Genomic DNA, 26,908 nt, shown 5'->3' on the forward strand with positions numbered 1-26,908 from the left:
GAGATAAGAGTCTCACAGACTTTCTTGCCCGGGCTGGTTTTGAACCATAATCTTCAGATTGCAGCCTCTTTAGTAACTAGGATGACAAGTGTGAACCCCCAGCGCCCGGCTTGCTATCCGTTCTTGATTCAAAACTCTCCCATAACTCCCCATTGACTGCAGAAAAAACAACATAACTTCTTCTCCAGACACTTCTCCATTGAACCTTTTAAACTGAATCTCCTTACAAATCCCCTTCTCCTTCCCAATAGGTCCATGGATGTCACTTGTAACTCTTCCCCCAGGACATCAGCCACTGTAGGATAATAAATATCACACTGCCTTATCTGCTGCTTGACAAAACTTGAAGCTGCTGGTAGCTCAGGAGGTTTGCTTTTCAGTTTCCAGGACCTGGCTCCGTGTCAGGCACATGACATCAATTTAACATGTGGTGAAAAGATGAATAAAGTGGGTTTCCCCCTCATGTGCCAGGATCTTGTAAATTAATTTGATACATCAACTGCATTTTATGAGGATCACAGGCAGTGGTTTTCAATCAACATAGAGTCACAGTTTTATAATCACTGCTGCTAAGTCCAGTCCCCTTCTTTTCAATGTGCTCACATAAGATGACCCCTCCTCTTTTGTAACACTCTTCCTTCCTCTTCATATAATTCCAATTTATGTGGATGTGTATAATCCTTGAAGAAGCTCAATAAGAGCTTCCACTTACTTATCCCAATTATCATTAGAAAGCATTTTCTAGTGATATATAATACATGTTATATATTATATGTTACATATTATTGATAGGTAATTGTTACATACATAATATGTAACATTGACATATTAATAATGTATTCTATATATCATTAGGATATATATGTGTATATACATATATAGATATAGATAGATAGATGATGAGATAACTGTTTCACTAGTAAATGAAGGCAATGGCTATCTTATTTGTCACTTCCAGGCCTGTTACATCAACTATCTAATATCAAGCACACAATAAATATTCAAATTCAGGAATTGCAAAAGTCCTCAAAGCAAGACATCCTTTCAACATCTACATAACCACACAGATAAAAAGATTACATAACTACATGTCTTTCAAGAGATAGGCAGAAAGGGTGTGTGTGTTTTGGTATAAGATTTCTGGACAATACCTTGAAGCTTTGCCCATTGAGATTAAAAGAATAGGAGAGAAGAGAGAGCTTTTCAATTTTTTGAAGTCTATTTCAATTTTGGACTTTAATTTAATTGAACATGTGCTGAGCTCATGCCATGCGTCAGAAACTGTCCTCATCTCAACACTGGCTAAATGAATGTGAACATGATATGATCTCCAACTTTGAGAGGCTTGAGAAATGCTGTTTTGCAAACTTAATAAACCTATATTCACTCTAAATACAACTTGTTTCTGTAAATCATATGGTCATTTCTGCTTGGATCTGCCTAGAACTTCCTTCCTGCCTTGATCATTTAGTTAATTATTACTTAGCTTTCCCACATCAAACCTTCTCTAGCTAAAACCACACCCCTCCTTCCCTTCTTTTCTTCCTCCTTTCCTTCTCTTCACACTCCTCTTCTTCCTCTGAGTCCCTCCCTCTAAACTGCTTATTACTCATCTCACTCCTTTACCCCTGGTCATGAGCGCCTTCATGAAGCCATCATTGTATGCTGTATTTAGTATGGTTACTGGCATAGGAGATACCCATTGGTTTTGGTTGCTGTTACAACAAATGAGTAAATACATCAGTTTTTAACTAGAGGCCTTGTAGGACTTTCTAATGGATTGTTTACATATGGGATACTTGTGCTGGAAACCTAGGCCTCAGAAATTCCTTAGCTCCCTCCTACCAATAGACTAAGTTAAATACCACCCATAGACTAATTAAATGTATGTTTATTGATGTCAGGATTTGATTATGTTCAGCCATGTGAAATTACCATTTTTGTGTATGGAAAATGGTTGAATATTAACACCTACGGTTCAACCCAATGCTCAGCAAATCTGCTACTGATGGTGATGCCAAATTCAAGTGCTCCAGGCTCCAGATGACACAACTCGCTTCTTTATTTCATTCTGGATCTCCCTAGCTTATGTCTCTATAGTTTCCAAGAAGGGTCTACTAAGCCTACTGCTTTTCTCATGCTTCCTACTAGACCCTTAAATACTTGAACTGCTGGGAAGAAATAATACTTTTTGTGGTCAAGTAGAAAGATTGGCATTTATGGCCAATTAGCAAAGGCCCAGCACACAGTATATAGATAGTAAAGACTTGAATACAAAGCAGGACCACAGCTGTAATTCATGCCATAAAGATAATATACAGCAGGCTGAATAGAGGGGGTAGTAGTTACATAAAATCCCTTTTTTTTCTGCAAAGAAGGTCACACTGCTCATCCCTGGGCCTTCAGTTTGCTGTCCTGCTCTTTTCCCATGAGGCCAACACTTCAGGATCAAGCTCTTGTGAATTGCCAAATCTATAACCTATGCCAGAGGCTTTGCTCCATATCCAGAGCAAATATTATCTCTGGCTTCCAGCCTCTTGTCTCACCTCCTGCCTAGTTCTGCATTTCTCACTCAATAAATCTGACAATCAGGACTTCTCTACTGCACAATCATCTATGTTTTTCATCCATATGGAAACTGTGTTTTCTCCAGTCTCTCAAAGTATCATTTTAGGCTGTGGGGAGAGCATTTAAGAGCCCCATCACTACTCTTATTTGTCTGCCTTTCTTTGCGTTTACCCCACCCCATCCCCATCTGCCAAACTGTTCTGGTTCAAAAACAGCAGAAACACGGGAACACAGGAACACAGGACTGTCTTCCATAGGCTTTTCCTTGTGCCAACAGTCATCTTCAAATATCATGAAATTCAGTCTTTATTCAGCTCATAGTCCTCACATCCCAGGCCTATGGAGAAAGATGAAGAAATAGAAGGCAGAAAGGGAGGATCAAATTTAAGACCCTGGGTATACTTCTCAGGCAATGGTGAGGACTGCTATTGGTATAGTCTCCGCAGCTACAGACCTCCTTAGCAGGTATGCTAACCTGGATCTCAGAAGAATTGCTTCCAACTTTCTCCTCTAGGTATTACCTTTTTCCTTGCCTTGAGGAAATAGATCCCCATGCACATTTTACATGGCTTAACTTCTGTTTTAGGTCCTTGATCTTTGCTTGTCTTCTAGCTCTAACTCCCTCCCAACCTTTCTTCTTTCATATTCTGTGACACCTCTGGCATAAAGGGATCATAGCCACTGTGCTCCTTGTGACTATGAGGTAAGTGGATATTATCTTTCTCGGAAAGTCTTTAAAATTATCCTGAGGAGGTAAGACATGCATCTATTGGTAGCTGTCTGTGTGGTCAGATAAGATGACTGCAACATTCCATTTTAGCACTGTCATTCAATCACTCTCCAGTAAGTGCATGGTTCCATGGAGCCACTGAGGGAGTGACATTCCTGAGCTCTTAGCTAAAATGGAATTCCAAACATAGCATCCACAACTAGTGTTTCTAATAATCTGTGTCTATCAAGCCTTTCCTTCCTTCCTTTCTTCCTTCCTTCCTTCCTTTCTCTCTCTCTTTCTTTTTTCTTTCTTTCTTTTTTTCTTTCTTTCTTCTTTCTTTCCTCTTTCTTGTCCCTATCAGTATTGGGCTTTGGACTCTGGTTTGTGCTTGCTAGACAGGCCTTCTTAACCTTGCCCCTAATCATTGATCTTTTCTGGTTACTTTTCAGATAGGGTCTTACTCCCTGCCCAAATGTGTGCCTTGGCTTGATACACCTATGTTAGACTTCCCATGTAACTAGTATAACAGACATATTCTACGGTGCCAGCTCTTTATTGAAAAAGGTGTCTTGCAACTTTTTTGTCCAGTCTCGACTTGAATTGAGGTCCTCCCCATCTCAGGCCCCCCCCCCCCCGCAATTAGCTAGGATTATAGGCATTAGCCATGGGGGCCTAGCCCTCTAATGTGTGTGTGTGTGTGTGTGTGTGTGTGTGTGTGTGTGTGTGTATGTGTGTGTGTGTGTGTGTGTGTGTATGTATTTGTGCATGCACACACTTTTACTGAGATTTGAACTGAGGGCTGTTTGCTCTTACTTGATTTGTTTGCTCATGGTTGATACTCTATCATCTGAATCACACCTCTAGTCTGGCATTTTGCTGGTTAATTGGGGATAGAATCTTGCAAACTTTTCTGCCTAGGATGGTTTCGAATCAAAATCCTCCAAGTTTTAGTCTTCTGAGTAGCTAGGATTGCAGGCATGAGCCACCAACATGTAGTTATATTATTATTATTTAAACATTTTCATCTACAGGCTTTGGGAATTTTTTCAAAAGCAGAAGCATCTTATAGATGGCAATACAGGCATTATTACCAAAGAGAGCTCTTACACAAAACACATATTTTGCTATGGTTTATAGCACAGATATTAAATGTGTGTGGCTTTATCAGCCTAGATAGAAAGATCAGCTCTCGAACTTTTTAGCTGTCTTAATTTACCTAAGTTATTTAACCTTTCTAAACCACAGTTTTCCCATCAGTTAAATGAGCTTTACGTAATAGGATGCATTTCACACTAAATCACATTAAATCACTTGGAAGTAGCATAAAGAACCTCACTAAATGCTGTTTGAGGCAAAGGGGAAATGCAAAGGGAATGCAATGAGGAGGTGAATTTGATTAACATACACTGTATGCATCTATCAACTTATCATAATGAAACCCCCTTGTACAGTAGTACGAATGAATGCTAACTTAAAAAGTTCATGTCGGGGGCTGGGAAGGTGGCTCAGTGGTAGAGCGCTTGCCTTGCATGCATGAGGCCCTGGGTTCAATTCCTCAGCACCACATAAGCAAAAAGAAAAAAGCCGGAAGTGGTGCTGTGGCTCAAGTAGTAGAGCGATAGCCTTGAGCTGAGGGACAGCGCCCAGGCCCAGAGTTCAGGCCCCACAACCGGACCCAAAAATAAATAAATAAAATAAAAAGTTCATATCCATTTACCCACTTTTTAAAAAAATTCAAAAGTACTGCGATTACATCCTAATTTGGTACAATTTCTATCTGAATATAGGTTATTCTTAAATAGAAAATAAAAAAGGCTAACAAATGCTTGACAGAATCACCCTATGTCCTGGATAGTAGTAATAGTAGTGAAAACCATGCGTTTTTGGAGTGTCTTCCTATGTGAGAATTCACCAAATCCCTTGAATACATTCCCAGTCCCTGGAAGTTTCGGGACCTCTGAGAGTCACTAGTTGAGCAGAAAGCTTGGAAGTGCTTGGAAGATCTAACAATGTTTGCAGCTGTACACAGGTATTCATGGCCAGCGAGGACAGCAGCCCAGCCCTTAAGCAGGTTCCTCTGTTCATTTATGACTTCTTCACACCAGTTCTGCAAAGTGACTGCTATTATCTCCACCTCACAGATGAGGAAATAAACAGAACGGCGGGCATGAATTAATGCTATGGAGCAACAACTAAACATTTTGAGTCTATCTGGTGCCACTATTAAAACACTCTTAAAATCCCAGCACGTGGTTCCTGTTAGGTTTTTAAAAAGAGGTAGCCGAGTAAGAACAGCACCACACACGTGGTATTCAGGTAAGGGGTAGGTTTATTTAGTAGACCTGCTGGGCCTAGGCAAGGTTGGCACTCCACGTGGCTGGGAAAGGCCTAAGAAAGAGAGAGAGCTGGGAAAGAGAGGAAAGAGAGAAAAGAGCTTGAGAAGAGCTAGACAAGAGCAGAGAGAGAGGTAGCCGAGTAAGAACAGCAGCACTCACGTGGTATTCAGGTAAGGGGTAGGTTTATTCGGTAGACCTGCTGGGACTAGGCAAGGTTGGCACTCCACGAGGCTGGGAAAGGCCTAGGAAAGAGAGAGAGCTGGGAAAGAGAGGAAAGAGAGAGGAAAGAGCTAGAAAAGAGCAGAGAGAGCAGAGAGAGAACAGAGAGAGCTAGAAAAGAGCAGGGAGAGAGAGCCTCTGGGCCTGGGCTCGGCCTTATCTAGGGTATGGGCGGAGAAAGGTGTGGCCACATCAAATTCAGATGTGACCTCAGTGATGCAGATGTGACCTCTTCCAGGTGTGCCAGTTGCCTAGGTAACTCAGGTACTGGGTGGAGACTTTGCTGCGAGGAGGGTGGAGTCTGCTGGCCATCTAGGAGCAGACCTTACAGTTCCATAGAGTCATTAACTCCTTTGACTCTTCTCCTGCAGGTAAAACTGGCATCTTCCTGTCTGTCCCCTTAATAGGGTGGGCCTCCCGTAAGCAAGGGTCACTGCAAGTCCGCTGTGGGTTGCAGAGGGACACACATGCAATAGCAAGCGAAGCCCAGCCAGGAGGAGACCAGGGAAACCCTGGCAAACCTGCCTCCCAGACCCACTAAGGAGGTTGGGGGTGAAGAGGGGGAGAAAGGAGGAGGAGGAGGGGTTCAGCTGAGTGGCAGGCACATTGGTGAACAGGACTGCGGGAGGCAGCAGGGGTGAGGCTTCCTCCGGGCCTTCCTCTGGTGCAGCTATGCCCAAGGAGTCAAGGGAGCGGTGGCTAATGCTTCTGGCCTGCATGTCATTAGATCCCACAGTGCTAGTGGTGAGCTCAGAGATGCCTGGCCTTGGTCCAAGTAGCCTGGCGAAATCTCGGTTTGTGAAGACAGCAGGATAGCCACGTGGTGGCAATTTCCTTGTCCCTTTTGGCTTCAGCCAGGCCCTGGGGCTCTGGAATCCCAACATTGGGACAATTACTGCCTGTGACAAAGACACTAGGGACCAGGCCTTCTGTTTCCTTTCTCATTCCTGGCTGGTACTGGGGGAGGACAGGGCTAGCAACAGAGGAAGGCTTGGGAAGGAGCAGGGAAGGGTTTTCCTACAGAAAATATATTAGCTAGCTTCCTAGAAAGAGAAATCTAGACACCCAGATTTGGGAAAGAATGACACTGCAATTCTCACATCTAGATAGGCTCCTGCTACTTGCTTTATCACCATGCAATTAATTGGAGTTCCAACTCAATGAAATCCTTCTCCTTGTCCTTGCCTGAGCTGTCCCTCAGCATTTTCGTTCAAGGTTGGTGCTGTACCACTTGAACCACCCTCCACTTTCAGTTTTTTGCTGGTTAACAGGAGATAATTATCTAACAGACTTTCCTGCCTGGGCTGGCTTGAAATCTTGATCCTCAGATCTCTTGAATAGTTAGGATTATAGGCATGAGCTACTGTGTCCCTCCTCTTTCTTGTCAGACCACTAAGGCAACATTCAAGTACAAGTCTAATCACACACTTAAGATGCTTATGAGATCTCCTGTCACCTCAGGCTAAAGGCCTGAAACTGAGCTTGGCTTTCAAGTCAATGACAAGGAGGTTCTGGCCTCCTGGTTACAGTTTCATCCTCATGTTCATATATTTTCTACTTGATTTCCCCTATTCAGGCTTGTGAGATTAACAGATCCATGAAGAAGTTATTTCTAGCATCACCAGGAGTATTGCCTGAATAGAAGAAATTCTCTACAATGTCAACAATAAAGAAAATCTGTTGTGCTCAGAAAATCAATTGCTCAGTCCTCTCTCTCTTTGGAAGGAGAAGACAAGTTTACCCTGGGATTCAGGGAACCTGAAGTTCAATCTTTGCTTAGTCACTGATTTTCACTGAGTAATCTTCCATGTATTACTCATATTTTAATAGGATTCTTCTGTTTCTGTCTCCAAACAGGGACAGTGGTTATTTTCTCTTCTCATAGTTTTACATTTTCCAGAGGCTTGAAAGATAAATCCAACATTACATTTTGCAAATTCCTAGCACTTTACAAATTCAAAGCATCAGTAAGTCTCTTAAGCCAAGATGCACATCACAAATTTATATTTAAAGGGGGCCATGTAGAACCTGCATTTTATATGCAATGCATGATACATAAGGTTAATCTCATCAGGTGTAGATTTAAAGTCCTGCATAAATGCACTCTGTGGATCTGACCTATAGGGCTGGTTTGAACCCTTGTCCACTTCTGTTTTTTTTTTTTTTTTTTTTTTCCAAATAGAGAGGTGAAGGACCTAGAGATAGGTAAGAAAAGGTTATCAGTTAAGGATCCCAGACGCCATAAAATAAAGATGGCTCTGTCTTTAAGAAAGCCTTGAAAATTAATCCCACAGAGGAATTTGACTGTCTTGTAAAATATTAGAATGAGAGGTTGTAGGATGCTGTAGGTTCCTGCTCATAACATGTTTTTCATGCTATGTTAGTTACCTAATTTTCTTTCTCAATCTGGGGTGCTTCTCTTCCATTCTGTCCCAGCCTTTAACGTGTGTGTGTGTGTGTGTGTGTGTGTGTGTGTGTGTGTGTGTGTATGTGTGTGTGAAGCTAGACGTGTTCTTCATTGGATTAGTACAACACACTTATGAAGCAAAATTAGGCCGCCATTCATGATCCCGTTTTCCAAATGATCAAACTGACGTTTAGAAAGTTGAGGGACTTAGTTCAAGACACTATTACAGAGTGTCAGAACTGACCCTTGCATTTTAGAATTTTTTCCCCCTTAACATCCAAACTCTTGAAGGGAAGAAAGACTTAATTACCAGGTTTTAGACAGAGAACAAGTTGTCTTTGAGAAAAGAATATTTACACGCCTGTCTCCTTTATCTCCTCTTTCTCCAGGCAAGCGATTTCAGAGGCAAGCCAATTGTACAGACAGTTCTGGAAAGTGGTACTTGCTAAGAAGATAGTCAAGGAGAATGAGATTTCTGCCACTTTCATATAGTCTTCTAAGGAAACGGTCAGCACAGTTCTGTACTTATGAAAGGAACTTGTTTCTATGGGCAGGAAAGGAACTGAATGAGGAAATTTACAAAAAGATGATAGAGCCATTTCTCAGAATCATTTCTCCAAATACATGGAACAACCCAAAGGGAATGGCCAATTCAATAACCACGGCACAAAGGTGGGTGAGCTCTGAGAAGTAGAACAACTAGATAAATGAGAAATTCAGACAGGCAAAGAATTCCCTTGAGTTCTTGAGTGTGGCCTTTCATGGCTAGCTCTATCTCTTATTTACCCATACGGACAAGGAAACTTAGACTGTCCAGGTTTTTGAATCTAGGCTCTATCACTAACTAGCTCTGTGGTGATTTTTTATAATATTTCCTGAAATAGCAATAATAAGACCTCCCAGGTAGGTTGTGATTAAAATTAAATGTATCCTATTATGGATCAGTGGCTGGTACTAAATGTTAAGTCTGCATGGCCACTACAGTTGCTTCTTGGTTATTGAAGTGGAACATATATTTTTATGTCAATAACTTTCAAATCCATTTTTAAGAAGGAAGAGAGTGGACAGATGTCTTGAGGTGCCTTTATGTACTTCCTAGATTCCTCTTCATCTCCTATCCTGGCCTTCTGGAAATTAAGTTTCTGTAGGTGAAATTAAGTTTCTGTAGGGGTGAAACATGGCATGTGGGTTTTGAAAGATCAGCTCTGAAGTACTTCCTTCATCCTATCCCTAATTCTAACAGATCAAAGTAACTGCAATTTTCAATGGTTTCTCTGGAAACTAGCAGGAATTTTTACTTCCATGAGGATTCCCAGGGCAGTAGAATCTTGGGCAGGATATGTACACACAAAGTCCTTCTCATCTCTACAGAGTTGTGATGTGAAACCAACCCAATTTATGGCACCCACTTCCTTTCCTTCTACATTATAGCTATACTTTTATGGTGACACTCTTTCTGGAGCCACTAAGGCCTAGTAATTAAAGATTTGACTATACAGTATTGCATGCATTTCTTACAATTGATTTTTTTTCACTTACTAATCTGTAGGGTCAGTTTATTAAGTGAAAAAAATGTAAATCTCTCTGTGCTAGTACTCAGGTTTGAACTTTGGGTCTGGGTGTTGTCCCTTAGCTTTTCACTCAAAGCTGGCCTTTTAACACTTGAGCCACACCTCCACGTCTGGCTCTTTGTTGGTTGCTTGGAGGTAAGAATCTCATGGTCTTTCCTGCCCAGGTTGGTTTTGAACCATGATCCTCAGATCTCGGCCTCCTCAGTAGCTAGGATTACAGGTGTGAGCCATTGGTGCCTGGAGCAACTCAGGTTTGTTTGTTTGTTTGTTTGTTGTTTTGTTTTGTTTTGTTGGTCATGGGCCTGAACTCTGGGCCTGGGTGCTGTCCCTCGGCTCTTTAGCTCAAGGCTAGCGCTCTACCACTTAAGCCACAGTGCCACTTCTGGCTTTTTTTGCTTATGTGGTGCTGAGGAATGGAACCCAGGGCCTCATGCATGCAAGGCAAGCCCTCTACCACTGAGCCACCTTCCCAGCCCCGCAATTCAGTTTTATAACTGCATATCATCCCATAACATACACATTCCACACTTTCTTTAAACATTGCTTATTACTGCAAATACAGATTTTTTTTAAAAAGTACACTATTTTGCAATGAATATCTTTGCAAATAGTTCTTATATGCTAGAATTTTTTTTCCTTTCTTCTTAGGATAGAAGCATTCAAGTGTAATGGTTGGATCACAAGGTGAGCACATTGGTCATTTTAGAAAACATTGCCAAAGATGCTGCAACAATCTACCGTGCCCTCTTCACCCGCTTTCCCTGGGCACATTATGTAACTGTGAAAAGGGGACAGGCTGACCTAGAACACCTTCAAGTGCATCTCTGAGTACAACAAGCTTATGATTCATAGTTTATAGTTCAGCTGAAACCTTATTAAATAACATGCTGTCTGCCCTTTTCTTCACATAACTCTGTCCATCATGTGGCTAAATTAACCACCCATCATTGTCCACCAATCTTCCTTCCACCCCTACTCTTTGCTCTGTATAGAGGGAGTGGGTGGAAACAGATGTTAAAACCTGAAGGGTTAGGTAAAGGGAATTGTGGTGTAGGAACTAATGTCATCTGTACCCAGAGACTGCAGGATAGGTGTCTGCAGTAGGATTGAACACATTTCCTTGTTTTCCTGCTGGCTCTTTCTGCTCATAGCCATTTTTGACTTAATAGCTGTTGACTTCCATAACACTCTCTTTTAATCTGTTGCAAATCCAACGGTCTCTGTGTTGTCATGCTTCATCAACTGTGTTATAATTCCTAGTAACTGGCACACAAAAGATGTCCTATCCCTGCAAAGCTGGTACCCCCCAAATGGCTTCAGAGGGCTTAATGATAAATCAGAGGCGTTCTGAATGGATTATGAAAGTATTCTGAGTCGGGACAAATCCTCAGTGGAATCCAATTTAGTTGCTTCATTACCACTTCTATCTCCTGCATGCAGGAAGATGATAAACAGCATTGTAAAAATGTAGATGAGACTGGCTTTTGTGACCTGGTGTTTCCGTGGAGAGAGAAGTACATTTTTAAAGCAAGAAGATGCAGGCAACTCACTGGCAACAGAATATTACAAGCTTCATCTTGAACAGGAATCATTTATGGTTTTATTACCTCTGAGACAGAGCACTGGCTGCCGCTGCATTTTATAGTGGTTTAATAAACCTTTGTGCACAGAAAATTGTGCATCTCGTCTAGGAACTAAAAGCCATTTTAAGAAAAAGAGAAAGTCATCTGTTTTTCTTTATTGAATAGAGACTAAGATGCGACATTCACCTAAGCAGAGTGGAAAAGCAATTTCCAGGGCCTAACTCTGCAGGACAAATTCCAGCTAGTGACTTGATCTCTCCCGGGCTCAGTTTCTTCCCTGGGAAAATGGGCTAGAAATAGTTTGTATCCTATATTTTAAAGTGGTAATAGTAAATCAAGAAATAACTGAATGTCAGAGGGCATGTGAGCAAAGAGGGAAAGTTTAAGAAGTGAATCTTAATCATTGAGAATCGTTGGGTTCAACTATCATTTTAGGTTAATGAAGCTTGAGTTAGACCTGGTCTTAAATCCTCTGTCTGTCTCTTAATGTCTGTGCACCTCAATTTCTCCATTCATTGGAATAAAACAGGAAGCACACAGTATACCCAATACACAGCAAATGTATAACATATGGCAGTTATGATCATGGCTACACCTAACCTATCAACTGCTATCTATTGACCCCTATTTCCTATTTCTACTGAAACTACTGTAACTTTGATACCTTAAAAAACCAAAATAAAACCACAAATGTACAAATATTTCCAGAAGCCAGAAATTGGAACTCCAATGATCAATAGAACCATATTTGCTGCAGAGCCTGGGCGGCTGATCAGTTCCTTTCCTCTTCTAGCTTCTGGAGGCTACTAGAATTCTTTGGCATTTCTTGGCTTGCCTCCCTCCCATCTCTGCCTTTGTCTTCATGTTGTCTTCTTCTGTGTCTGTATAATCCATCTCTGTCATTCTCTTATAAGGATTCTTTTGGTGGTTATTTAGGGCCCAACCAGATCACTCAGGATGATCTTATCTTGAGGTCTTTAATTTAGTCACCTCTCTAAAAATTCTAGGGTTTTAGAACCAATGTCTCTGGGAACACCAGTCAGCAGCCCACCACATCCTTTATGAGATGACAGATGACTCTGGACTCCTAAGGATATTTGTCTCTCTTTCCTGATTGAAAAAGGGAGAAATGGAAAGAGAAGCCAGCCTGATTTTATTAAACAAAAATTCTGGGAGGCCTAGGGAGCATTTGGCAATAGAAAACAAAATAACGATCTGTGTCTATGCTGCTGGGCCGTCTGCAAGCGTAAATGATGATCCTGCACAGACGATGGAGCAGAGAGGCACAAACTGTGGGCACAGCCAGAGGGCCTGTGTCAATAAGCTTAGATTAGATGTAACCCTGGGAACTTTGCTTAATGTATCTATGCTTGGGTTTTTCAATCTATAAAATGAGCTATGGTACAACCTAAGCAGGTATCTATGAAGAGCCAATGAGAAGAAGCTTTCAAAAACTCTAATGAATGTGTAAGCTGCTATCATACATTTCTTAGCCCCCCCCACTCTTTAAAACTTATTACTAAGTAGTTGTACAAAGAGGTTACAATTCTATGTCAGGTCATTTCTCAGTGAAGTGCTAGAGAGATTAAGGAATCTGTCAGAATATGTACCATCTTTCTGAAATAGAAATCCCTGCTAACTTGCTTTCTTTCTTCTAATCTCATTACTTGCTTCTAAGGACATCATGCAGAGAACATTTTGGTTTGTTAAGAATTATGGTTATGAAGAAACCCACAAATTGAGCGCTTCTATATAATTATGTGCACAAAGAACCTGTGCATACAACTATGTGAAAATGAAATGTACATAGTATGAGGGTCCTTTTGATGAAAAGGAACACAAAATCATAAGTGTAATATTAGGTAGTACATTGATCTGTTTTCATTGCTGTACCACTATATGAAGGGAAGAGGTTACTTAACTCACAGTTCTAGAGGTTCAAGAGCATGTTACAAGTCTCTGTGGGGCTCTGGTGAGGCATCACAGTACTCTGAACACACACAGCAAGGCAGAAAGCCACAGAATAGGGCAGGACCCGTCTTGGTCTTTTAAAAGCAGCCCATTCTTCAGAGGATGTTATAACCAGGGTCTTAGGAGAACTCAATTCCTTTAAGAGCAATATCCCAAATAGCCAATCAGCTCCTACCAAGCTCCTCTTACAAGTTCCACCCCCTCCCACCATCATCATACCAAGGACTAAGCTCCCAACTCAAGAACCCTTAGGGGACAAACCACAGCAGGTAGAAAAGCCAGTATTTAATAAGAAAGAAAAGAGGAAACACAACAAATCACTCATTCAAGCTGATCATAGAAGGCAAATGAAATGCAGATTCCTGGGACCAGCCTGTGCATGTGGCCATGGGGTAAGTGGTCAGGAGCAGCATCACCCAAAGTGGTCTTGACAAGGAAGATGAGTTGATTGACCGTTTTCTACTGAACCAGGACCACTGAAGCTACTCCACTAATTAGTAAGGATTTATTCTGTATAAACCAAAGCAATTTTTCTTTAAGACTGTACAGGTAAAGAAATGTACAGATATGTTTGAAACTACATTCTAATTTGGGATCAGGAAAATATAGTACTGTCTTTCTTTTGAAGTCTCTAAGTCTCATCTAGAAGATTTTTCCTCAGATCCTAGGTCTTCCTCAGATGAAGGACAGAGTCTAGCAGTGAGGGCTGGGGGCACTGGGCCAAGACTACAGAGCCTTTGTTGTCCAGTACACTCTGCCCTGATCTCCTTTCCTGGTTCTTCAGTCTTCAGGGGTTGTATGGCTAGGAGAGAAAGTATTAGTTAAAAAATATGTGTGGTGCTAGATCTCAATGGCTCACACCTGTAATTCTAGCTTTTCAAGAGGCTGAGACCTGAGATTCATGTTTCGAAGCCAGCCCAGGCAGGAAAATCCATGAGATTTTATCTCCAATTAGCCACCTCAAAGCCAGAAATAGAGTTGTGACTCAAGTGGTAGAGTGCTGCTACCCTTAAGCAAAAAAAAGCTCAGGGATAGAGCCCAGGCCCTGAGATCAAGCCCTGTGACCATCACACACATACTCACAAATGTGACACAAACAATAAATAGGTAACTCTATGAGATGATGGATGTATTAATTTCTTTCAGTATAGTAATCTTATGCATACATCTCCAAGTCGCCAAAGAAAAGGAATATGTGTGGTAAGTCCGGACCCTCAGCTTCTCCATGCTATCTGGGCACCCTTGAAAGAGCTGAGGCATTATTTCTAGAAGGTGTTATTTTGCAAAAGGAACCACAGCAGGTAGAAATCCTAGCTGTGTCTTCCTTCCATTTCTTTTTGTCTCTGTCCTTATCACCTATCTCCTCTAGCTCCATTTCCCGAAGCCATACATAGATACCAAATTAAGAAAGTATTCACTACCTGGAATCTCAGAAAAACCCAAGGTCATGATTACATAACGATGGCAGAATTTTGGACACCGTGTCAGGAAATAGGAAGTTCAACGTGGGAGCTGTGGGGTCAGTAAGCATCCCAGAATCTTCCCAGTGACTCAGAGGCCACACCTGCCCACCCAGCCTACTCAGCTTGTGGCTGGTGGGGATATGTGACTTACATATCAATCAGAATAGCTGGAACCACTCTGCCAAGCTCAGGGATGACATATCCATGTCAGTACAGACATCCTAGGACTAATGCTTCTGATTGAAGCCATTTAAATGGCTTCATCTAAATGGGTCATGGAGACGTAAAAAGTGGGCAGCTATCTAAAACTGCTGTTAGCTCCTTGATAATAGTGAAATAGACATTTATTCAAGTATTTATTCAACAAAGTCTCCCCACCCCCCATGTGTGTGTGTGCTGGTACTGGGGCTAGAATTCCATGTGTTATGTTTTTACTAGACTTTTTTTCTTTTTTGGTGCACTTCACTTCCAACCATGCCAGGCACTTTTTACTTGTATAAAGCTTGCAAGCACGCTTACAAAAGCACATATCAGAAATAGTAAAATACAACATGATAATGCAAAGATAGAAGATAAAAAGAACTTCAGGGACCCAAGAAGTAGGAATGACTACGTACATGTGCATTCCTAGCACAGGTGCCATCTTTGAGTCATCAAAGCATGACTAGATTTCAGAGGCTTGAGATGGAATTGTGGGAGGACGTGAATTGAAAATGGAAAAAGAAGGGACATCTAGGCTTTTATTAACTTCTAATGGGAAACTTTCAATTTATTTCAGCTATGAATGTAAGCAACAAATCACAGAAGACTCAGCAGTATCCCCTTGGAAAAGAAAATGTTTTAATATCACATTACATCATTTGAGATATCTTCCAATATTGTGAATACTATCATAACTTTGAAGTTATGTTAATTATTGGCCTATGTTGAGAACTGGCTATGGACTATATCACATATTTAATTTTGTTTTCATTTTCACAATTTGAATAACTATATTTTATATGCTCAATTTTCTCTGATCTCCTTTGTATTTTGTTCAACACTTTTTTTGTTTTGTTTTGTTTTTGTTATTGGAGCTTGAACACAGGTCATCTTGCTCTCTCGCTGTTTTTGCTTAAGGTTGGTGTTCTATCCCTTAAGCCACAGCTCCACTTCTGACTTTTTGGTGATTAACTGGAGGTAAGAGTCTCAAAGACTTTCCTCCCCAGGCTGGCCTTAAACTCTGATCTCAGCCTCCTGGGTAGCTAGGATTACAGGTGCAAGCCACAGGTGCCTGGCTTTGTTGAACACATTAGACCAGTATTCTGAGAAGACGATTCTACAAGGGGATCCATGGCATAGAAGACTACGAGCCACCGGGATGGAGGCAGCCTGTTTAGAGTGTGTGTGTGTGTGTGTGTGTGTGTGTGTGTGTGTGTGTGTGTGTGTGTGTGTGTGTGTGTGTGTGTGTGTGTGTGATGTATAGAGGAGAAAAGAGGGTTACCCCCTTCACCAATGCATCAATTTCTTAAATCATCAGAGGTGAGAAATCTATAAGTTGCCTTCTATAAGGAGCATTGGGAGTCACAAGAAACAAGTGAAGGGGCATCTTCAAAACAACATTTCCCAGTAAGCCAGCATGCACGTGAATCAGCTCTTCCAAGTACTCTAGAGACTAAGGACGTCAAAATGCAAAGGTATTAATAGAATCCCTCCCACCTCAAGGCTGCAGTTCCTCCCACGGCCTTCCTGGTCACGTGTCAGGCCTCCTGTGAGGCCCTGTGGGAGGCCAGTTGGAAACAGCCTCAGCTCAGTCAGGAGCCACACGTGTTCGTGTTCCTCAGCTTTGACAGCACTCAGTGTTCTGAGTACTGAGCTGGTGGGGATGGCAACTCTCTTGAATTCCCTTTTCTGGAAAATGTGAGCCGTATCACCTGCCACAGTTTGAAGTCAATCATGCCAATTTATTAGATGGTACATCCTTGGAGTATCACCTTGTCATTCATTGAGAAGTTGTTAAGCTTTACTAAAGGCAGAGAGTAAAATGAACCAGCTGTTTCTGGAATCGCATAGACCCAAATTCTTTACCCATACATTCATCAATCTTATTTATTTTTCACTGACTAGTGATTTAGTATGATGTATTCAATGGCCTCTAATTGACTTATTCAGCATCTTTGTTTTCCAAGCAAGAAAATAAATTTTTAACGTTATTTTTTGTTCCCTGTAGCCATGAAAATTTATAAGTCCTTGATTTTCACTTTTACACTTGGTGTAGCATTTAACGGAAATAGGTCTATGATAACCAAATAAGTTGTCAATTGTTCATACCAGGTCTCAATGGAAAGTGACCCAAATGTCCAGAATGAATTAAATAATTTGCCATACCTTCTTACAAGGGTCAATGTACAAGGATTTTCTTGCACAGCAAGAATATGTACAAACAGGAGACTTGAAAAGAACTCAGATAGGTGAAAAAAAAAAAAAGCTCCCATTGAGTGGTTCCACGTATGAAGAGTTCACCAGAGGCAAAGCTGTATCTACCTGTGGCTGGAGGAAGACAGGAAAGAGTTCTCAAGTGCTACCTATGTTTCTCTTTCTTCACTTGGATGCTACTTATTTGAGTATATTCGTATTGTGAAATTACACAGTGCTATAAACTTAGAATTTGTGCACTTTTTTTTTTGTCAGGCATGGGGCTTGAACTCTGGGCTTGCACGGTCTCTCGGCTCTTCAGCTCAAGGAGAACACTCTGCCGCTTGAGCCACAGTGCCACTTCCTTTTGTGCACTTTTCTACATGTATGTTATACTTAAACAAAACTTTGCAATTAAAAGTAGGACAGGAACACGGTACCAAAATGTTACGTGTGGTTTTTGTTTTTATTTTTCAAACACGCCCTTTTTCAGAGTACATAATGTTCTTGGGGAACTAGTGATATTTGAAAACAATGTTAGGACATCAGAAATGCTTAATTGGGACTTTGGTAATATGCAAGTCACCAGAAAATAACCTAAGCTGTCTTCCTTCTCTTTCTGGATTATAATCCTTTTGATTGACATCTTTGTTAATTTTACATAGCAGATGTCCTAAAACCAAGCAGGATCTGTTCTAATGACTTGTTAAAGTGACCTTAAATAAAAGGAGCTGTGCCGAGCCCTACCCCTCCTCTTTTGGAATGGTGATGGTATAGCTTGGCTCTGACAGGGTACCCTGCCAAGCCAGCAAAGGGGTGGGGGTGGGGCCAGAAACTTCCTCTTCTCAGCTACCCTACCATGCAGTCAGCTTAAGAAGGGAAGGCCTTTTTCTTAATTGGTGGTCCCAAATTGCAGGCCATTTTCTAAGCAGGGATATTTCTGTCGCTTTACACAGAGTCCTTCTGTTTATCACTTCCCTTGCTAGGTCTCAGTTAAAGTAGAGGGCTGTCTCCTCCCCCATCCCTCCATGCGTGTCTATTCTCACTTTTATAAAGGTGGCTTCTGAACACCAATCATATTTTCTTGTACTCCTTTTCTGCCTATTCATATACTAGAGCAGAAGCCAGCCATTTGTGTTTGGGGGATAAAGGATTATTAACAAACATAATAACAAATGGATATTTGATTGGTTTGAGACTCTCTCTCTCTCTCTTTCTAACAAATCTGATTTTTATAAGATATTAAAATACTAAGCTAACAGTTTTGAAGGCCAGACAAAATGGAAAATGTCAAAAGTAGCAAAGAAAATAGAGATCTTGACTAGCCCAATAATTTTTAAAGAGATTCAAGTACAACCAGTCATTTCTGTTCTCAGAACATAATCGGCCTAAATTGGCTTTCAGGTAAGTTCTGTGCAGTACTTTAGCAACAATAATTTCCAAAAGAGACAAAGGGCACTGCCAAGCTCATTTAATGATGCTGACACACTCAAATGAACACTGTATTTTCAAAGAAAAAAATATAACCTCCTTTCTCTTATGCAAGTCAATGAAAAAATATCTGTTAAAATATTGGCTAATTGAATCCAACAGTATGGTATAAAATTATTTAACTTGATTAGTGAATGATTCATCTTTAAGGATTCTGCCAACGGAATTCAGAACATTAGTAAATTAATTTTTTTAAAACTCATAATACTTCCAATTGATGCAGAAAAAGATCTGATACATTCTTTGTTTTTAAATTTTTTTAAAACACACTTAGCAAATGAAAGAAGAAAAAGATTCTTTAATTCTCTTAAATGGATGATGGCTGTATTCTAACCCCCACAGTAAACATATTTAATGGAGAATCTTTAAGTGCATTCTTGTTAAGTAGGAAATAGATCAAGTGTTCTCACTGTTAGAAGCCACTGTAAATCACAGCTAATACTTCAGTGTTAGGAATCCTAGCCCATGTGGAAGAAAAGAAAGAGAAATAAGAAACAAATGATCAGATTTTGTAGTTAATAAGCCTAAGTTCTGAGAACAAAAATTTCCACAGGTAAACTATAAGGGTTTGGTTTAGAGATGGTCAAATTATAAAAGTCTTTTGAACAGCAAACAACTTGTAAAATGTTATGCAAAAGCAAGATATCACTAGTAATAGCAATAGTTTCTACCTTGGAAAAATTTAGAGACAGGCTAAATAAAGCCTTAAAGTCCTTTGAGCCCAAGAGTTCATGGAAGAGTTTTAATGATGGGCTTGCAGGTCTCCTGCCTCTGCTGCTTGGGGTTCACAATATTAATTCTGAACTACATCACACCCCCTCCAAGCACCTGGGAAGATCCAAACTGTACTAGCCACATAACAGATGGGAGAAAGTGAGCCAACTTTTCCATCTGGCTCTATTCAGGTGACCCTGTGACCCAGCAGCTATCTATTAGAATGTTCTCTTTGAGATCCATTTGGAAGGAGGTTGAGAAGAAAGAAAAACAAGCTATGGCACCCACACATTGGGCAAGACAAGTAGCAGTAACACTTGTTTTCTTTCTCTAAAATAGCTTGTATGTAGAGTATTCCACCCACATGATAAGGGATTCCTGTTTTCGGCAGGAGTATGACCTGATGCCTTCTCTTCAGGTTCATTTGAAATATATGCATCTCTTTGAAGTAATTATATAGGGAATATTTTAGAAGGTTTTTGAAAAGAAATTTAGTCTCAGATTTACCATGAAGAAACATTTGATTTTTACTGAGCAGCAAGTACATCTTCATCCTATAAATGTGCAGCTTGTTTTCATACTGAAGAGCTAGAAAGGTAAAATTTTCACACCTTAGATTTTGTAGCTGTGGTCTGGACTTGAGACTCCAATACTCTCTAAAGGAGGTGCCAGAGAAGAGACAAACATGGCATCCAATGTAGATTCTATAGAGTCTCCTCAGCCAACCCCTTCATGACTCCATGTTTTCTTACTATTCAAGGGGATGATCCAGGTCCTCAAATCACAGGGACTATGACGGAAGTATACCTGGATAATGTCTATGGCTTTGAGTGAAGTGTGAATCAATTTGTAAGCTCAATCTTTCGTGCTCAATGACTTGGAAGAACATAGACTAACAACGGCGAGTCTGACTAATAGCAAAGAATCCAACTTGCCAGACTCTGTCCCCTCTCTCTGCCCTTCCCAATTCTTACCTCTGGACCATCTCCAGAACAGCAGGGAATTCAGCCCTGCCATGCACATTGCAAGTCAATGGGAAAAGACCAGAGCTCAAATGTGTTGATTCTAATACTGCAAGGAACCAAGCATCTTCTGATAAACAACACTTGAGATTATTTTTTTAATGGAGGCATTAAACTGATCTTCTTTTGAAATGGGCTAGACAGGATAAACAAGGAAAGATCTTGTTTTCCCTTCATCTTGGAAAAATAACATTTCTTGCTTTCTAGCTCAGTATAGTTAACTGAATTGGAAAGGAATCTATTTTCTCTGGAAAGATTTATTTGCCCAACAGTTGTGTGTGTGTGTGTGTGTGTGTGTGTGTGTGTTGGCAGGAATGGATAGATTTTTTTTTCCCCCAGAACAAGGGTCGTCTTGTTCACATTTAAAGGGGCCTAAGAGTTGAAGAGGGAATTTAATGTTGGAGAAGTCTTTTTCAGATCCTTTAACATTTGTAAAAACTCTGAAATACCTTGAGTTTTCCAGATATTAAGACAGGAACTTTATGGTAACACACCACTCACCAGCAAGCAGATGCAAACATGTCTACCTAATTCACTTTTCTGAATGTACTCTCAGCATGTATGCTACTCACAATCTGTTAGGGAACACCTGAGTTTCTAATCTCCACATAGAGAAATTGTTTCCCCAAAAGCTAAGAGTAGAATGCCCTCCTTTACCTACAACCACGTTTCCCACTTGGAGACACAGTTTTGGTATCAAGGGAAGGACAATGTATAAATTCCTTTCTTGCTGAATTAGGGAGGAAAAAAAAAAGCCTGACCAAAACTTAGAGAAAGTCTTAGGCCGCCTGATTTCCTGCTTCCCTCTCTAGTCAGCTTCACAAAGAACTGGCATCCCCTTGGAAATTTTAGAGCAAATATTTCCTACTTGATGGAGAATGTTTTTTTTTACTACTTTCTGTTTTCTCCCATTGTGAGCCAGGCATTAATATGAAATAGAGTGCATGCTTTAGGATATTTACTTCAGAACATTTCTTTGCAGGTGGATGACCTACTTCCTGTCAGTTCAAAAACTAAAATAAAACCAAACAAGAAAAAACATACACACATCAATCTGTCTGTTCTAACCCCAGAAACAAAGATATCTTCAACAAGGTTTCTTTCCTCCTTTCTGTTTCCAAGTCACTACTTGCTAAACTGGACAGCTTGCCTGGCTTCGGCACAAATGACTTGTCACTCAGCTGGTCTTGGCCTTGCCAGGCATGTCTGGCCAATGTAAAGGAAAGGTATCTTTCTTTCTAGCATGCACATTAAAACTTTTACCACATTTTCCATTGCCCAGTGTCTGTTTTCAAGGAAGCATGGACTGGCAGAAAACAGAGGAGCCTGGGATTTCTCCTTTGTAGATGTTGGCTCTCAGCCTTTTAGTGCATTTAACTTAGCAAAAACCCACATAATTAAATGAGGGGGGAAATGTAATTTTTCTTTGATGACAGCCTGCTTTCCATGAGGAGAGCCTGGCTCATGATGTCTCCTCTAAAGTGTCACTGGAAGACTTGACAGTGACCAGTTACCCGCTTCAAGCACAGGCTCTTTACATTCCCGGGCCAGGCTGTACTGGGGCCCAACTCTTTCCTTTTTTGTAAATGTATACTTTCTTAAGGCATTTCAATCTCTCCAAATTCATGAATTTTGCTGTAGCTGGAGATTTCACTAACTCTTCTTGTGTTCTGTGTCTCCTCAGTTGGAAGCTAGTTGGACTAAGTGGGGCTCACACTTGCTTTTAAGTTACCCAGTAGGGCAGTTCTAGGAGAACTCAGCACCTCCAGGAAAGAGCCTCAAGGTCTCTAGGGAAGTGTTCAAGCTTCCCAGTCTATTCTTTTTTTTTAGAGTATTCTGAGGATTAAATCTAGTACTTTGTGTATGGTAAACATAAACTCTGCCACTAAGCTACAACCCCAGATCTTTTTCAGTCTCTTCTCCAAATACCTATCCCATCCTTAATGTTAAATAAGTATCAGTTGGATATTGTTGTTAAAGAATATCAATTAGAAATGTTGATCATAAGGGCTGGGAAGGTGGCTCAGTGGTAGACCACTTGCCTTGCATGCATGAGGCCCTGGATTCGATTCCTCAGCACCACATAAGTAGGAAAAAAATAAAAGCCAGAAGTGATGCTATGGCTCAAGTGGTAGCGTGCTAGCCTTGAGCTGAAGAGCTGAGGGACAGTGCCCAGGCCCAGAGTTCAGGCCCCATCACTGGACCCCCCCCTCCAAAAAAAGAGAAAGAAATGTTGATCATAAGGTAAATGAATAAAGGAGAGGAGATAAAAATAGCAGCTTGTCGTACAACAGCAAAGAATCAAACAAGGATGGTTTTCCAGTAGTCCTGACATATTATTTTTTTTCTTGTGCCTGTCTTGGGGCTTGAACTCAGAGCCTGAACACTGTTCCTGAGGTGTGTGTGTGTGTGTGTGTGTGTGTGTGTGTGTGTGTGTGTGTGTGTGTGTGTGTGTGTGTGTGTGTGTGTGTTTGGTTTGGTTTGGTTTGGGTGGTTAATTGGAGATAAGAGTCTCATAGACTTTCCTGCTTGGGCTGACTTCAAACCTTGATCCTCAGATCTCAGTCTCCTGAGTAGCTGGAATTACAGGTGTGAGGCACCAGTGCCTGGCTTAAAAGGTATAGCCTCATCCTCCTTATTGCCAGTGTGTGCCACCATGGCTGGCCTAACTTTTAATTTTCAGTAAATCTCTAAGTTATTCTTGAAGGACTCCCAGTCTAGCAGAGCTCCAAGTCTTTCTCTGGCACAATACTTTCTCTGATTTACCTCCAGCAGTGACATCTAAGTTCTGCCCATTTGTCCCTCCACCACGTCCATTCTTTTCCACCCCCATGGTGCTGAGAGCCTTCCCAGGTAACCACTCCTACCTCAGACTATGGCCTCCAGTGAAGGGAAATTAAAACCACCTTCCTCACTATGAAGTAGGCAAGCCCTGGGACAAAAAGGCAGTAAAAGATTAATGAATCCTTCACACAGCTTGTGAATAAAATAAAAGCTGTAAGAGGGAGAAGCAAGGTGGGCTGTTAGAAGTTGTTACTGAGTGTCAAGGTTGCCTGTTCACAGAGATGCATTATTCATTTGACTTGGAGGCAATGTTCTTTTTTCTTTTTGTGCTTTACTGGGGCTTGAACTCAGGGCCTCACATTTGCTTGGCTTGCTTGTTCCGCTTGTGGGACAATCTGAATGCAATACAATGAGATGAATAACCTGAGTACTTTGCTTCAGAATTTTTCCTACCTTGATATGAGAAGTAGAGTAGGAAGGCCTTAGGAAAGGAAGGAAAACTTTGAGGAAGAAGAAGTAGGCTCTCTAGGAATGAAGGACAACTCATTTGAGACTCACAGATTTATTTTATTTTGTTTATTTTTTCTCTGAAACCTTGTTTAAATTAAAAGGAGATTCATTAAAGTGGTGTAAGGTGATTGGATAAGGTGATCCGTTTCAATCTGGTATTTATTATCTGGGAAGAGACCAAACCAAAAGAAGTTTTAAAATGTCTTGGGTTTTGATTCTATTGAAAGAGATCTTTTCTTTAATGAAAATTTACAAATCAAAAATTGATATAAGAAATCATCCAAAATGCCATAGAACAAATAAGTCCATCCTCAAGAACTATGGACTTGATGCTATTTGCATCTAAGTGTCCTTATGAAAGTTTCCTCACCTGTTTGTACATCAGCTTTCTCTTCTGCAAATGGGGATCGTCAGAGTTCAGTGTTCTTTAAGTCCATGAGAATATCTGGTTACTGTGCAGAAAGCACTTATGTGAGCTGTTGCATATTTGGAATCTGAATTATTACTATGTTGTATCACTATAGGAAACTGGGAAGGGGACTGTCCACTAGGAAATCTGTATACATCATCCTCCCAACAATTAATTTTAATTAGTTGATTTGTGCACAGCATTCCCACCAATTAATTTTCAAAACAGTGGGGGCACTTATTCAACCTATTTTCTCAACTGAAGAGCAAAGAAAATAATTAAATTGCCTTAGGTCACACAACTGGCTGGAAGCAGATGCCTATGTGGGTCATTGGTTATGTAAGTTTACATAACAAAATTGTAAGTACTGGTTAGAGCTCACACCGGGAATAATGTAATGTCTTAGGCAGCACTGAAGTAGAAATGGAAAACCAAACAGGAAATAGCTCTGTGGAGTCCATTAGCTCCGTCACACAGCTCGTTTTACATGGGAAAGTGTGAGATGAAATGAAACGGTTCTTGTTTGTCTCTGAGAAGAAAGAACATTCGGAAAATGGTATGGGATCATGTGTGCCAAAAGCCCACATGTCACCATTTTGACTCTTACCATTTGATTTTTCTAAAACAATTCTAAAAGTGAATCTAATCACTATCTAAAATATTAAATATATTCACATTAGTTGAAAGAGAAATTATTTTTCTTCTTAAAGCTAGGTCTAAGTTGAGGGTTCTTATTACTCCTAAGGAGTTTGGCAAGCCTGGTTTATTAGAAGTGAGCTCTCATGAACCCTTTGCAGCTTGGAGTCTCTTATTGGTCACTGTTCTGGGATGGACTGAGAGGTAGGAGAAACTGATTCTTCATCGATGGCCTCCATCATCCCTTTCAATCCCCAAAACCCACTTTCTGAGGGTGATATTCATATCTTATTTTGGAGATCGGGAAACTGGAGCACAGAGAAGTTAATTGACTTGCTGATATGTTCCTCTCTGCCAAGTAGGACACCAACCTTCAAGACGGATTCCAAAGTCCATTTTTCTATTGGATACTTGAAGAAAGACCTAGATTAAATCAAATTCCACATCATGGTGAGTTGTTAGAAGACTCCAATCATTTATTTACAGGTTTTTGTTTTTTTAAAGGTTGGAGTTCAGGTATGTTCAAATCATTGCCAGACAGACAAACAAATGGCTCTTAGGCCTGAACAACTAACCAGGGCCTGCAATAAAATAGTTTTTGTTGATTCACTGAATGCACTGTGGTAGTAATATTCAAAGAAAGTCACAGGCCAGGCCTTCATCTCTTAAGACAATGTTTTGTTTTGTTTTTTCTTCTCACATGTGAAATGAAAGGCTTGCTTTGTTCTAATGCATGACACACTCCCTGGGGTGTACTCACGGCCATGATAAATTGGCTACATCTGAACTCGCTTCTCTCCCACTTTAAAAGGCCTCTCAGAATGCATCTGGGTTCTGGGAGGTTATTAAGAGTCATAACTTTGAATCCTTACTCATTGGTATAAAATTGTATATTATTATTTGCTAACGTTGTGCTGTTATTTAGAAAAAAACTGTTTTTAAAACATGGAAAAACTGTTGGTCCTATGTGTTGAAAACCTATACGAAACAGGCGTGGTATGTATACAGTTCCACACACTTATTTTCCTCCTTCATTTCGCGGTGACCCTTCCTATCCTCCACTCCCTCTGTAGAACAAAGGCATCTTGAGTTCTCCAGGCTCTGCTTCTCCTCTCTGGGCCAGAGTAGGACTTCCCTCACAACCTCACCATTTCTCATGCTGCCTTTTGTCCATCCTTTAGCTGTCCTTATTTTCTTCCTAGATGATTATCTAGCAACCTGGTCCATGTGCCAAGTCTGTTAATGACCCTAATTTCTATTATTATCTTATTATCATCTCTAAATTCTCTTGTCTCTTACCCCCCTTTCAAACCACACAAACACTAAATTATCCACATCTTTCTTATTTTATAATGGAGTTACATCCTGATATGTCCACCCTAAATTGCCAGAGAGGATTTGATTGCAAATCCCTAGCTCAGGAAAAGATTAGATTCAAGATTCACAGTATGATTTTTTTCTTCTGAATATGTATTGTTTTCACACAATCATAAAGTTAAAAAAAAGTTAATCCAGACCTTTATCAGCTGGAAACTAATTTTTTTGGCAACTGGAAATGCGGATGCTCTGTAGTTCCAACATGATCTCTTTTGGAAACTGATCATCTTATGATGTAATTGATGATGATGATGATGATGATGACGATGATGATGATGACAATGATGAATGAGAAGGAGCATGAAGAGGAAGGAAAGATAGCTAGAGAGCTTTGTGGAGGGGCTGGGAATGTGGCTTAGTGGTAGCATGCTTGCCTAGCATGCATGAAGCCCTGAGTTCAATTCCTTAGTACTGGAATTGGTGCTGTGGCTCAAGTGGTAGAATGCTAGGCTTGAGCCAAAACAGCTCAAGGACAGTGCCCAGGCCCTGAGTTCAAGCCCCAGGACTAGGGGAAAAAAGAGAGCTTTGTAGATTTTCTAGTTATCCTGCTAGAATGTTTTCCTGAAATCTCCTCAAATTTCAGTTTCATAAACATTTATTAACGAACTATTTTTGTGACATGTGATTTTGGGCACAAGTTGTATTTACCAGTCCAGATCTGAACTACATTCCTACCTTTCCCATGCTGTCAGCAGGAATTACTTTTGTCTTAATATCCAAAACAAAAGGCATCCCTAAGCC

At 40.6% G+C, this 26,908-nt stretch overlaps 1 long non-coding RNA gene across 2 annotated transcripts in view; it reads left to right on the forward strand.

Annotated features, from left to right (window-relative positions):
* Positions 1–26,908, forward strand: part of LOC138815758 (uncharacterized) — a 76,930-nt gene that overhangs the window by 36,880 nt on the left and 13,142 nt on the right. Inside the window, exon 4 of one of the 2 annotated variants that reach the window (XR_011368453.1) lies at positions 15,609–15,718. The exons of the other annotated variant lie outside the window; for it this stretch is intronic. This is a non-coding gene — a long non-coding RNA (uncharacterized lncRNA). Of the gene's footprint in view, positions 1–15,608; positions 15,719–26,908 lie in introns of those variants that run through there. 2 annotated transcript variants of the gene reach the window in all.

Source organism: Dipodomys merriami, unplaced genomic scaffold (genome assembly GCF_024711535.1).
Source record: "Dipodomys merriami isolate MVZ:Mamm:240054 unplaced genomic scaffold, mDipMer1.0.p SCAF_667, whole genome shotgun sequence".
NCBI lineage: Eukaryota > Metazoa > Chordata > Mammalia > Rodentia > Heteromyidae > Dipodomys > Dipodomys merriami.